This window comes from Syngnathus leptorhynchus, chromosome 7 (genome assembly GCF_054491065.1).
Source record: "Syngnathus leptorhynchus isolate UIUO chromosome 7, UIUO_Slep, whole genome shotgun sequence".
In the NCBI taxonomy this organism is placed as follows: domain Eukaryota; kingdom Metazoa; phylum Chordata; class Actinopteri; order Syngnathiformes; family Syngnathidae; genus Syngnathus; species Syngnathus leptorhynchus.
In genome coordinates, this window is record NC_141201.1 from 2,910,081 (window position 1) to 2,923,757 (window position 13,677).

At 40.6% G+C, this 13,677-nt stretch overlaps 1 protein-coding gene across 6 annotated transcripts in view; it reads left to right on the forward strand.

The window, feature by feature from the left end:
- The window catches only part of lrfn1 (leucine rich repeat and fibronectin type III domain containing 1), a 121,364-nt gene that overhangs the window by 188 nt on the left and 107,499 nt on the right, over positions 1–13,677 (forward strand). For 4 of the 6 annotated variants that reach the window (XM_085915578.1, XM_085915575.1, XM_085915576.1 and 1 more), the window contains exon 2: positions 4,918–4,962. The gene's annotated coding sequence lies outside the window, so the exon portion shown is untranslated. Of the gene's footprint in view, positions 1–402; positions 683–4,917; positions 4,963–9,497; positions 9,772–13,677 lie in introns of those variants that run through there. The other 2 variants (XR_015066603.1, XM_085915579.1) reach the window with 2 other exon arrangements.

Below are 13,677 nucleotides of genomic sequence, written 5' to 3' on the forward strand. Positions count from 1 at the left end.
TAAAACTAAAGCTAATGCTAAGAGATTTCATTTGACCCGGTCCTACTAAGTTTGTCAGAAATGTACGTTTTCACATTGGTGGTTGGCTCGCTCTTAAGCAATACGTTATCTGGTATAAAATACATTTTCACTAATGTCTACATTTAAACTGCGCTTTGCTCTTGTTGACCTGCTGTTAACACCCAATAAAGAGGTTTAATGAAGAGCCGCTTAGTGCTCTTATGGAGGAAAGTACGACTGTGATCGCATTACATCAATTGCTACCATTTCTTTCGTTTGATGTTACCGTTCTGTTAAATGACGTCATCCCCCCCCCCCCCCCCCCCCCACTAATATTCGATTGAAGGAATATTACAGTACATGTGAGAATACTTTCTTTTGATTTATTTTGTAATTAATATAGTTTCGGAGTCATTCAGGTTATCTGTTGTGGGGAGATGTGACGTGCGCTAAAGCTAATTAATGTATAGGCAAACACGTCACTGTCCACTAGATGACAGATTTGTTATTACCAGAATTGCTTGGAAAACCTTTTAAGAGGACCTTGGGGGTTCGTACAGATAGATTAGTGGGTGTGCCATACCTTTTCGTGTATGTTCGTTCAAGGCCAGGCTGGGATTTATTATGTTCAAGTAGCTACGAGGTGTGGGACTGCAAGTGACTGCCGAGATCGTGTATGTGTGTAAGTATTTGTGATTAGATGTTTCGCTTGTCGCAAATCATTGTCTCTCGAGAAATCTTTGCCACGAGAGGTTGTAAGGAAACATGGAATCGAAGCAGAATTGCCCAGAAACAACATGTTGGGTGACGAATGAAAGTGGAGTCTAAAACTGTGCTTGGGTTTTACAGGACGATGCAATGGAGGCACTGAATGAAGATAGATGAATGTAAAATGAGGGCCATTTATTGGAAACGGGCCTTCACTTAGAATTGAATTGGCCGTTGATTCGTTGGTGTACGGCCAAAGCGGCAAATGCTCAATTTGTTACGTTTTGGCTTTGACGCCAGCCAGCAGCCGCCGTCTCCTTCCCGAAGAATTCTTAGGCAAATCAAATTTTGTCCGACTATAAAGATATTTTAGTGCCTTACCTTGTTAATATATATATATTTTTATATACAACCCTGTATCTTAGGTATCTTAATGCTCACGCTAAATAGCATCTAAGGCACAGTGCTGAAACTGAATTGCAATCAAAATGCTAAAATATAAGGAGTATGCACTTGGTTTTCTCAACTTGAAACTGTTCCTTGTTTTTTGTCAAGAATTACAGCACCCCCAATTTCTTGGCAACTAGTTTTGAAGCCCTAAGATGACTAAAATAAAAAATACATTGATAAATGACACATATCCAGAAAGAATGGTTCAGTTCGATTTAATCATCTGTTTCATTGTGGGGAGTCGAAAAAAATCGACATTTTTTGCTCAACAAAAACGAATTATGGAATGAGTGAATTCAACCTTGGAACATTCCCCCCCCTTCTATTATTTTATTAATGTGTTGAACTTCTAGTCATTTGAGAAAGAATTCACATTGATTAAATAAAAAAATGTAGCCACGAAGGTTCAAGCAAATAGCGAATCCTTTTGCATTCATTTAGCTGCATTGTTACATTAAAAACATGGCGCGCCTCATTTCTCGTCCTCACCAGATTGAATGCGAGGTTATGCAAGACCTAAATGCTAATCTAGCGTCGATTGGAAACCTTGTGCTGAATAGTCTTATGATTGACAGCAGAAAGGCAGACAACATCAATTATTTCAACATCTCTATCATTGTGTTACTTGTGTTTGTGCGAGCAGTTCACCAAAAGGGTGACAAAACGCAAACGCGTTGACTACCTGCGGTGTCAGGCCTGCACTTAGCGCTCACAATTAAAACCCAAACTGTTTATTCGGAAATGAAACGAGTACGTACCCGTCTCGAAACGGCCGCGCGAGCTCGCAAGCGACGACGATCGGGCAAAGTTAGCAACCGATTACATCTATTGGACGACTTTACGAAGCGTGACGCAAACTTGGCTTGATGAGATTACAGCTTCTTAACGCTTTTAATTTTTTTTTTTTTTGGTGTCTGCAAACTTTGAATTGGACTTTGGAGATCTATCATTTGATAGCTATTTTGCATCCCTTGGGTCAAAACATTTATTTGATTAATTTTTTTCGATCGATCGAAACATTGTAATTATAACATTCTGTGTTAGCGTAGTGTCAACTGGCGTCCAAATTTGCTACAGGGGTTGACACCATTATTGGACCTCGGCGCAGGTTTCATAATTAAATTCTATTCGAGTTCCACTCGACTTTTAATAGTAACAAAAGACGGTTTCAACTTGAAAGACAATTCCTTCATCCAGCCACGATTGCTTGCACAATATTTGACAGCAAAGATTTGGTTTGCAGTCGCCAGGGAGTTCTTCTCTCATGCTCCTCCGGCCCAGTAATTAGAGAGGGGAGAGGGGGGGCGGCGTAACTGTTTAACCTTCACATCTCCTTGCACTTGTCGAAGTGATCCTCCTGCACAACTTGCGCTTTGTTATGAGAGTTCCCTTGCGGTTCACCGGCTCGCTTTTCCGAGGATCTGTTATTGTGTTTGCGCGCGCGTGTTGTAACAATGATATCTTCTCAATCGCAATGTCGGATTTGTCAACTCCCAAGACTCGGGCCCCCCCCCCCCCCCCCCCCCTCGCTCTTATCGTGAGGACTTGTGTTTAATGAGTTGTAAGGCGTTATCTCTATATTAATGCCAAAAGCTAATTTGGTACGTTAGCTGGGGGAATACTTGGCCCACTGCCCCCCCCCCCCCCACCCCCTTTTGATGAGGCAAACCCAAATTCCTGCCCAGTGTTGGGTTAGCTAGTTCTCCCAATTTGGGCTATTTTCACTTCCACTGACCTTGCAATATTGAGAGGGGGAAAAAATTCACGTGAATATTTTTTTAATTATTATATTAATTTTCAAATCCGTACTATTTGTGTACAAGCAATTAACTCATTCTCTGTCAGCCCAGTTAAAATAATCTGTCTTTTACCGTCAATGGGAGTTCAAAAAAAGTTAGTCTCCCAAAATGTTGCTCTTTTGTTATCATTCCTTCAGCCTCCCTGACCTTCCCGACGCAAGTTGGTGCCAGTTTTGATGGCGGCAAATAAAGAAATGAATGTTCCATTTATCCACTCCTCCCAAAGGCGCCGCAGCATCTCTAATAAAATCAGCCTAGCGCCGCTCACACGCACACGCCGCAGAGATGTGACAGTGTCACTCTGATTGGTCTGATAGCATCTGACGTGCGCATTATGTCCCATATTGGTCGTTCCTATCGCTCCGGAGAAAATACGATTTGGACCACGGCCACTGGAGTTACTCGCCGCGTTTCGATCGGCCGCTATCGCATTTTATTTTTGGGGCCCTAATAATTACATTACGATGAAACATGGATCCCGCAGTGTAATTATCCAGGTGAGCTTGATTGATAAACAAACTAATAGGCTGCCATTTTTCCCCCACTTTAATCTGTGTGCAAGAAGAGAATGAATTTCAAAGGTCACCCCCCGGCGCCGGCATAATGAATATGTCACTTCACTGTGTGTTTGCCGAGGCTGCGGCCAGAATATACAAGTGTCGCGACAAATATTCATCTTGAATACTCTAGCATGAAATTATATTCTCACCCCATTAGTTTAGCTGGGGTATTTTTCTCTCGCTCAGATTTTTTTTTTTTTTTTTTTTGGAGGAGGCGATGTTGCTAAACGTAAATTGTACGGCTCGGAGTGAATAGTGGGCTTTTTTTTTTTTTTTTTCCCCGCCTGCCTTCCAGAGCGGAATTTAATAATGGCGACATGCAGCATTAATTCATAATCAGTGATCCCCTTTTTGCTGGTATGAATAATTGTACTTATACATGCGCCCAAAGTAAGGACGCAGGCAAAACCGCAATTCATCTATTTTTTTTTTGATGTGAGCCTACCTGAAGACTTTCATCTGACACGAGTTTTTTTTTTTTTTTTTTGGACATTATACATGCTAGATTGGATGTTGGACGTGTGAGGAGTGCAATGACTGCGATGCATTAATTCAAATGCTGCCAACCTTTTTTTTTTTTTTTGCATTTTAAAAAAGCCTCGTGATCAGATTTGATGATAGAAGTGCCTGATGGTTTTTAAATGGAGTTTCATACATTGAATTTCAATTGTGACCTAAAGCTCAGATCTAGATCACTCTTGGTTTGATAGTATCGCTTCTGATATTGCAGATACAAAGTACATTTGATCAAACCAGACTGGATTTTATATATATAAAAAAAAAAGTGTTGAGATAAAATCTGATGACGGTAGAACTTCCGTTACATCGTTGAAGTACATAACCTGGATCAGATCGATGTAGCTAAAACTTCTGATATTGCTCCATATGGATTTTTTTTGTATGACCTTGCCATTTTTCCCAAAATAGAGCAAAGTGACAGAGGCGGATGGGACACCTTGTGGTCCTCAGCTGGTTGAGGGAGCAGAAACAGGAAGGCTTGCCACTTTCAAAAATGGAGACGAGGCCATTCATCTTTGTCTCGGCCTTCCTTTTGCGAGGAGTTTACGAAATTGCTGCAATCCGAGAGCCTCTGAATATTTTTATATTTTTAATTTTTTTTTTTTCACTTTTGTTTGTTTCTCCCAGACTTGTACTTCCACTGAATATTTTCGGGCTAAACAGACAAATTTAATTGTAATTTTTTTTCCCCCGCCATTTTTATTATTTCGATTTAATATCCAATTATTTTTTTTCAAGGTCGTCATGCATTTTCTTTTTTACCAACAAGCAACACAAGAATAGATTTATTACACAATTTTTTTCATCTTTTAAGTTAAATATGAATTAATGAGGCATGAATTTGTATGAAAGACAATTAATTTACTTCCTTTGTTTTGCAGTCTCAACGTTCACTCTGACAGCCGCTAATGATTACGCCAAAGAAGGTAAGCAGAAGTCATTTCAAACCTGAAAAACTTTCTACCTCATTCACAAGGCACTTGCAAATGGCCCGGAAGTAAGAATGCATGATTCATTGAAGCGACAATTAATTTTCTATAAAGTTCAAGAACGCAGGCGGCCTCATCCCAGACTACCATATTTATTTTATAATTCATTTTATTCATGTTTTGACTTTGATCAGCTCGTCATTCAGCGCAGAGCAAATTTATCATTTCACACGAGCGATCGCTGAAATCAGACGGGTAGCAATTAGCATCGTCATTTTATTCTCCTCGCTCATTCGCATGAATGTTTAAACAACTGACACTAATGCAGACGTTTTTACACTAGCCCGATTGTATTTATTTAATCCAGTCCTCTGTAAGATTCCAGCATGAGTCACTTGGTGCCTGAGGGCTCATTGTGGCATCAATAAAGACCCCGTTGGGAGCTTTGGCAATGAGCTGGCTGACTCTGTGGGCTTTTGCAATATTTAAGCATATTGCAAATAAACATCTTGGTACACACTTAGTAATATGATGAAATGCCTACAGTTGAAATCATTTAATGTCATTTTGTGGGAAGGTCCCCTCTTAAGTAGCAGAGCCTCAGGTAATCGGAGTATCAGGTAATCCCCGACCAATGTGGTGTGAATGATTCTTTTAATTAGCCATTTATATCTCTTTATAATACTGTAATTATATCCCGCTACAACCTCGTTCTTTGCAAGGGGATAAGGCCCAGGCTGATGTAGCTTATGATTAATTTGCTTATAATGAATTAATAATTCATCGCAGTCCCCCAAAATAAGAAATAAAATAAAAAATAAAATTGTAAATCTGTTTATTGTATATTAAAGCAAGGGGGAAGAGAGGTGGAGGAACCTCAAACATTAAAAAATAATTAAAAAAAATATATTGGCAATAAAAGATTCAAATCCATAGGTGGAGTGACCATTAAAATGCCAGACCAAAAAAAACCTTTCTCCTTCAACGAATTCTAATTGGAAACTCCAAAACGCAGCAAAACTAAATTGACCAAAACAAAGTGACAATTAAAATGGAAAGATTTCGAGTGGAAATAACCGAGCAAAGCTGTGAAGAAACAAAGCGGCAAACGATCACCTAAAAAAAAATGAGGCATCGGATTCATTTCATTATAAAATTTGTGTTTCTATTCAAATAGTTTCAACATGCAATTAGTGACTTAGTCTCAGATGTCCAATGGACTTTTATGCTCTTCTGCACTGACCATTGTGTGTGGGTGGGTGTGTGGGTGTTATGTCACACATAACACCAAGAGACTTCACTGACCTCCCTCTTGGCGCTAATATAGTCCAAGCTAACTCTCGTGTCCTGTTAGGCTTCTTACGGATCGATCGGGTTCACCAGAGGTTTGTTGCTCTTCTTTGTGCACTGGCGGATGCGCGCACACGTAATTTGAACCGCTCTTAATTAGCGACAAATCTAAGTAAGGTTGCGTAGACGTGCTGTGGTGATGATACAATTTCCTCTAATTGATCTGAAAATGATTGATTTTGGTTCTTTCATTTATCCTAGTGATGGCAGCGGGTAGTTGTCAGTCTTTGCACGTTTTTTAGTAAATTTTCTTCCAACGTTCCATCCGTGCCTATAAAACGCCACCAGGTGCGAGTAAAAGCAGTTTCCCTTTAGCATATCCTTCAGTCGCTAAGATCTTTTGATGATAGAATAGGATTGAAATCTTCCAGGCGATCAAACGTGTACGACGGTTGGGATGAATTCACGTCAAACCATTTCCTTTAGGTAAAAATGACGCACCTGAATGAAACCATCATCGCCCCGTTTTGGAAACAAGCGACATTTGAATCACACAGGCGTAATGTCGCCTTCTACATTCAGCAGCGGGGTCCTCCCGAGTGGAAGCAAAATGACTCTGAGCGGCAACGAATACGCCGCCGCCGCTGCTGCTGCTGCTTTGCAGTGATGTAAAAAATCTCAATTGCACCTTATTGATCCGCCGGGGGAAGTTTAGCCGGTGCGGCAGCGTTTACAGGAAGCATATGAGCTCGGTAGAACGACGTTGCGGAAAACAGAGACAGAAAGAGAGAGCGGGGGGGGTCACGATCATCTATAGATATTAAAAATAACTGCACACGATTAAACATTATACTGTAATGGAGAATCAATGCGAGAGGAAATGAAGGGAGCTTGTCTCTTCCTGTTTCATAAGCCTGACCCAGTTTTCTTTCTCGGGCCTATTACAACTTCAGACTGTATTAATCAGCACAGTAAAATTTTGTTGCAAATCATACCCAGACTGAATTGCTCTATTTGGTCTATCAGAAGTTATTTTCTAGTCGGGTGTGCAATTTTGCAGGGTACACAAATCAATGATTTGAATTGGTGTGCAATTGGTTGGAAGATTATTTTCGAAATCAAAGGACAATAAAAACAAAAACAAACAAACAAAGGGGGAATAGATCACCAAAAATGCTCTAAATATCTAAAATAAAAAGACAAATTGAGATTTTTGGTAGTTTAGCAACATTTACGAAGGAGAATTTTGTTTTTGCAGACCACATAAAATGATGTGGCGGGCCAGATCTGCCCCCCTGGCCTTGAGTTTGACACCTGTGGTATAAAAAGTTTCCACCATAGTCCCCTGACCCCGACCCTATTGAAAACCCGAAAAGGTCACCCAAATTCGTACGCGAGTCACACCAGGCCGTGGTCTCGCTAGCAGTTCAGTCAAATGTATCGTGAATATTTTTATGAAATGTCACGTCAGGCGTCATAAGTCGAGGAGCCCCTCTAAAGACACAAATATTGTCCATGAGCTAAAAATGGAGAGTGGGTGTCGATCCTCTCCGAGAGCCCAAACAGCTGCGGGGAGTCACAGTTTGGTGAGTCAGAGTCGTCGCTGCCTCTGGGCTCAGACGTGAACGTCATTCCCATTTAATTTTTTCATTAAAATTAATACACTTTGGGGCCCCTTTCGAACAATGTTGGCTGCTTGATGCAAGATGAAATTTTCACGTTCTTGCCTTGAGGAGCTTAGCCCGGTCAAGTTAACTTTTGCTATAATAAAGATTAAGCCTGAATAAACTGAACGACTGGGAATGAGGTCTTTACAGGACAGGGTGGGCGGGATCTTCTTCCAGACCATCAAATCCCGAGCCCTGATCTTGGGCCAGTAGAGTTCTGAAATTTCTTTTGGTGCACAGAGGAACCTCAAATGATACAATTTGCTATTCAACCGAATACTGTCAAACTGTCCTATGGGTTGTGTGGTACTAGTTTTGAAACTCGACCAACGTAGAAGTCAACTCGCTTCACATAATGGACTGTGTTGTCCCGTGTCACCTTTTAGTAGCCTTAGCTATCAATGGAATTACTACTTGCAAGTGAATTTAGGTTCAAAAGTAGCGTTTGCTTTCTTGTGTTCATAGCTATTATTCAAAGTCGCTAGTTTATCATTTCAATGACGCCGCCGCCATGCTATTATCTCATAAAATGTCTCTCGCTCCTTTTCCGGCTGTAAATTTTTGCCAGGACCCGTTATCAGTTGTTCCCCACAAAGCAGTAAGCTCATTGTGGCGGACGTTAACAGCGCATTTTTTCATCTTTATTTCGGCGTGAGCATCCATTTCACGCTAATTGCTGTTGAATTGTTAGCGGTGTGGACGTCAACAAACAAAACTACCAATATTCATTAACTGTTCACACACGAATATGATGAGCCTTTGTGTAAAGCTGGTCGTGCGAGGTAGATAAATGTGTACACGTGCTGTTCTTTTTCATTTTCAATGTCGGGTGGAGTTAATTGAATAATTGCGTTCATTATTCATTGCGTTCCGAAATACAAAAGGGCCATAAAGGGTCATTGAATAGCACTCTGAATTTATTACCCTGCCTCCACATTTTGAGACCTGATACGAGAGCCGCATCAAAATCATACAAAATATTCAAACAAATTTGAATATAAAAGATTTTTAGCTTTTTTTGTCAACTCGTTCACTACCATTGACCGCTCTAGATGTCAAATATCCATTTTGTGCTGGCAGTGGATGAGTGAACTATAATAACCATGTCACGGGTCAGTCTTGACCACAGCAGATTGTCGTTTCGAAAATGTTACAATATCAAAAATTGTGCGTGCGTATCCTTTTTTTTTTTAAATTTACATTGTAACCTGCCCATGTTGTCAATACTACGCGCACCTTTTAAAGACACTATGAAGATAAAAAGGAAGAGACTGATATAGACTTTTTTTTTTTTGCCAGCAGCGTCTGTGTCGCCCGATAACAGTCCGTGCGGTTTTAGTGAATCAAGACCCTCGACTATCTCCGTAAGCCTCGTTGCTCGATGCCAGCCGGGATAATCTCCGGCTTGCAAATCATCCACCTGCTTTTAGGGAAAAGGATGAAAGGAGAAAATCTGCTCGGATCCGTGTTGTCCGGGTCAACCTCAATGGAAGCGCGGGTGCTTCCTCCTTTTTTTTTTGGGGAAACGGCGTGTTTTCTTTTTGTAAGTGGCGATGGCGGGGGTGTTTTTTTCAGCCTGACAACACGGCCCGCGGCGGGTGTGAAGATGAGAAGCTGTCGTCGCCACGCATCAGTCGTCTATCTTCATCTGTCGTCCGGCGCCACGCTTCTGTTTGCGGCCCCTGAGGGTGACGAATGGGCGTGGCTAACATGAGTCCACGAGACTCGCCATTGTCCATTATAGAACATGTAAAACTGATGGAGTCACCAGTCTCGGATGATGTTCATTCAGTTGTTTAATTTTGCAGGAATAAAAAGCAAATGAGACGCAACACAACTGAATTGATTTCAAAACTGCATCGCTAATCATGTTTTCACTCAAAATCAAGCTCAGTCAACTGATTTTTATTTACTTTTAATCATCAGTACCGGCAGCTATTCATTTTTTTTTTTTTTTTTTTTTTTAAATACACTGATTGCAAAAAAGTGAACACAGAATAAATAAAGCATAGCCTGACCAGATTTTTAAGGACGAAACAAAATAAAGCACACAGACTTACTGAATGGAAGAAAGTATGACACAGAAGCACAAGAATTTGGATGTGCTCTCTGCTCCGGTGCCCATCGCATCACATTTTGGCTCCAACTGCTATCAAATCAATCATCCGAGTCCGTGCGCAAAAACCCTGTGACTCCAAGTGGGTACTGAAAAGCCTTCACTTGTGAAGGCGGATACAAAAGTCATCGCACCGACTACAGAAATTGATTTATAACTGAGAATTTTAAATATAAAGAAAAATCCATTTTTAAAAGTCATTATCAATGGATTCGATAATCAATAAGTTGTCGATTAATCGTATCGTTTGGGCAAGTCACGATCAAATTAGGATGAAATAAAAAAAATAAAACGCATCCACTTTTGTTTTTGCAGGCTGACATTTTTAAAAGGCCGACACGGCGCAGCACATTAAGGCCGAGACGTGAACGCTATTTCTTCTCTCTTGCCACGTCCTGCTACTTTTCGTTCACGAGAGACGGCATAAATCTTTTATCCACGTTTGTGTATTTGTCGCCCGTGTCCTGTCACGCAGCTCAAAGTAAGATTTATCTGCCGTCAGCGGACAGACAGCAATGTCTGGAAAACAAATATGTCTGTAGCATCCAGTGCCAATGTGGCTAACGAGAAAACGCCTGAAATGTGTCTGCTCCGAGTGAAGTTGTTGTCCTTTCATACGGGTGCGTTACTTTGTACAAATCAAGGACTTCTTGATGGAGTTACTGGCTTTTTTTTTTTTTTTTCCCACAGAAATAAAAGAAGGGCAGGCTGCCATAAATAGCAGCACAGTGTGTGCAGAGAATTTGAACGCGAGCGTGTGCATGCGGGTGCTAATGAGAAGCAAATTCATGGACTTGGCTCTATTTGCAAGTGGCAGATTTGAACACAAATTGTGGAGCAACACTTGAAGACAGACAATATCGCAATACTCACTGTCGTCTTTATCTTCTGTCAAAACAACAAATTACAGCAGATTGAGTCACAAATTATTATTATTTTTTTATTGATTTTTATTTAGTTTTAGCATTCGCTATTTATATTGGTAGTGCTAAAAAAATGGTTAAAAGTAAATATTCAAAAATTCAAATATACATGTGACCTTGGTGATTAATTCATGATTTCCAGGGCTCCGCAGTAGGACTCACAATAGCAATCGGGCTAATGTCGGACATTTTGTCAGCGCCGTTAGTTTCCTTCTTATCAACATGGATGCCTATTTGTCGTCATACGTATCGATTTGTTTTCCCCCGTGTTGTCACTCCCGAGCCCCCGGGCGTTGGATACTGTCTGCAAACAATGCGCACGTAACACGCCGCAGCGTTTTCCTGTCTCACAAAGTGTCTGCCGCTCATTGTTGTCTACAGGGAACAAGGTGATGAAGACTTAATAAGCACAATTCACGTTTCTCATAAATAACTAATTGGAGCAATTTATCTTTTTTGTCTCAAGTCGTCTGAGCCCCCTTGGGAGTTTGCTTGCAGATGTCATGTTTTAGTCTAGCACAAATGATGACCCTAATTACAGTAAAAGAACAACAACAGAATTCAACGTCATTTAAAAATTGAGGCTAGTACAATGCTGCTCGTCTTTCCCTCTTTGGTCACCTGGGATGCAGAACAAGCTAGTTATGACCTTTGTGCTTCGATTCGTGAGTACGTCTAGCGGGCACGTCTGACATTTAAAATCCTATTTTAAGCAAGCGTGGCCATCCTTTGACAAAACCGTAAGCCACTAATTTTTTTAACCAACAGTAACTTTACCGTTGTTGGTGTTTGGATGAAAAAAGAATTTGCTGTCCGTTAGCATACTACACTTTGCTATTTGTCGGCATACAAACTGTTAGCATTTTATACATTACGTATTTGCCTTGAGATAAAATATTCAAGGTTAGAGACGATAAAGTAGATAGTCGTCTGTCTACACGCGTTGCTCCATCGTTGGTTGTTTCTACAAATGCAACTAGGGATGCTAAGCATTAGCTTGTCAATGGTGTTTTGCATTATCATTATGCGAAATGGATTTTCGCAAAACAAATTTATCTGGTTATTTTAAATACAGGGCGTGTAATTCTCTTTTTGTCTCGTTAGATAAACGTCACCGGACAGTCTCTTTGTTGTATAATTTGTAAGATTTACCCAAGTGCTGCTTCTTGACTTTGATATTAGAAATAGAAAGTTAATAGGACAAACCTGTGATCTTCCGTGGTGGTTTCTGCACTTAGTCAATATATGTTAGCCATAATCTGATACTCATCAAATGGTAAAATGAGCAAGAAGGGAATAATATATGCTGCATTTTTATTTATGTAAATTCATTCAGCTGTGATCAGCAGTGATTGCACTAAGTCACAATTCCATGCTTGACAATTTTGACAAAAATGTAAATAGATGCAAATGCCTCGAGCGCACCTGAGCTTCTCGGGGCACAGCCGCGATGCGGGAATTGCTTCTGACTCTGAATGACTCCTCCTGGACTCGTGTTGTAGATCTCATGAAACTGGAGATGCTGCAAGTATTGTAGGCTTCTTTTTTTTTTTCTGTGTGATCTCCAGCTACTTGAATGAGCACGGGCATAAATTGCCGAGTCCGCTATCGTCTGGGAAAATCAAATGAGATCTGTAAAGTGCGCAGCCGGTCGAGCAAACTCTTCTCAAGTATCGGCAGAAGTGAGACGTGATTAACGTCACGGTGGAAGAAGGAAGCCAGATAGGAGTGACAGTTAGCCCGCAGTCGCCCGATAGGCCATTGTTCATGTCCCTCCTCAGCGCTCTTTTTATTGCAGTTTTTTTTTCCCCCAAATTGCAATAACAAAAGAACTTGTGGAAAATGCTACTAAATTACACTTTTATCCGTTTGTGTCCTTGACATTTTTTTACGTCTTAAGAACCCTGTCAATCTGCCATACTTCTATTTGCTGCCATACAAACTATTAGCATTTTAGCAAGTTGTCACGTTTTTGTCTGACTGCAAGGCACAGTGTGGATTCCATGGCCATCATTTCGGTCTCCTCTCCCCCCCCTCTTCTGTACTATTTTATTGCATGCAGTGTTCCACTCTAACCCTGCAGATGTACATAGAAGTAAAAAAATAAATAAATAGGAAGATGGTACTAAATTTGGCATCAGTGTAGTAAACACCACACAATACAGAACGTACACATGCTAGCCTTGAGCACAAGCACCAATGGATTATTTTCCAAAGCAAACAAAGATGCTTCTCGATGAAAAGCACAGTGTGTGTGTGTGTGTGTGTGTGTGTGTGTGTCTCGGGATTTACCCTCCTACACATGTACATCATTGACATCAATAGAACAATGTCCTGAGTCCTTACCACTAAGGATGCCAGTGCTGACATTGCAAAACAAATGGCAGTGTTTAAGTGTGCTGCAAGCTACATTTTGAATGTCCTTGGTTATCAAACAAACAAGAATCAAAAAAGTATTTTGTATTTTGTTTCTTTCATGTTGCTAAGACCCTGTAAATAAATATATACTTTTTAACGTATTTTCTCCACTCTCCATGGTGACGCTCTTCGCTGTTTATTGTATATTTAATTCTTATGTATTCTTCAAATGATTCCCTCTGATGTTGTGGAAGGTCTCTGGGGACCGCAGCGGATTTATGACGTGACTTCGTTAGCTAGCCTCATCAGGCTTTGGAAATAAAATGATTACTAATTAGTTGAGATATGGATACCATTA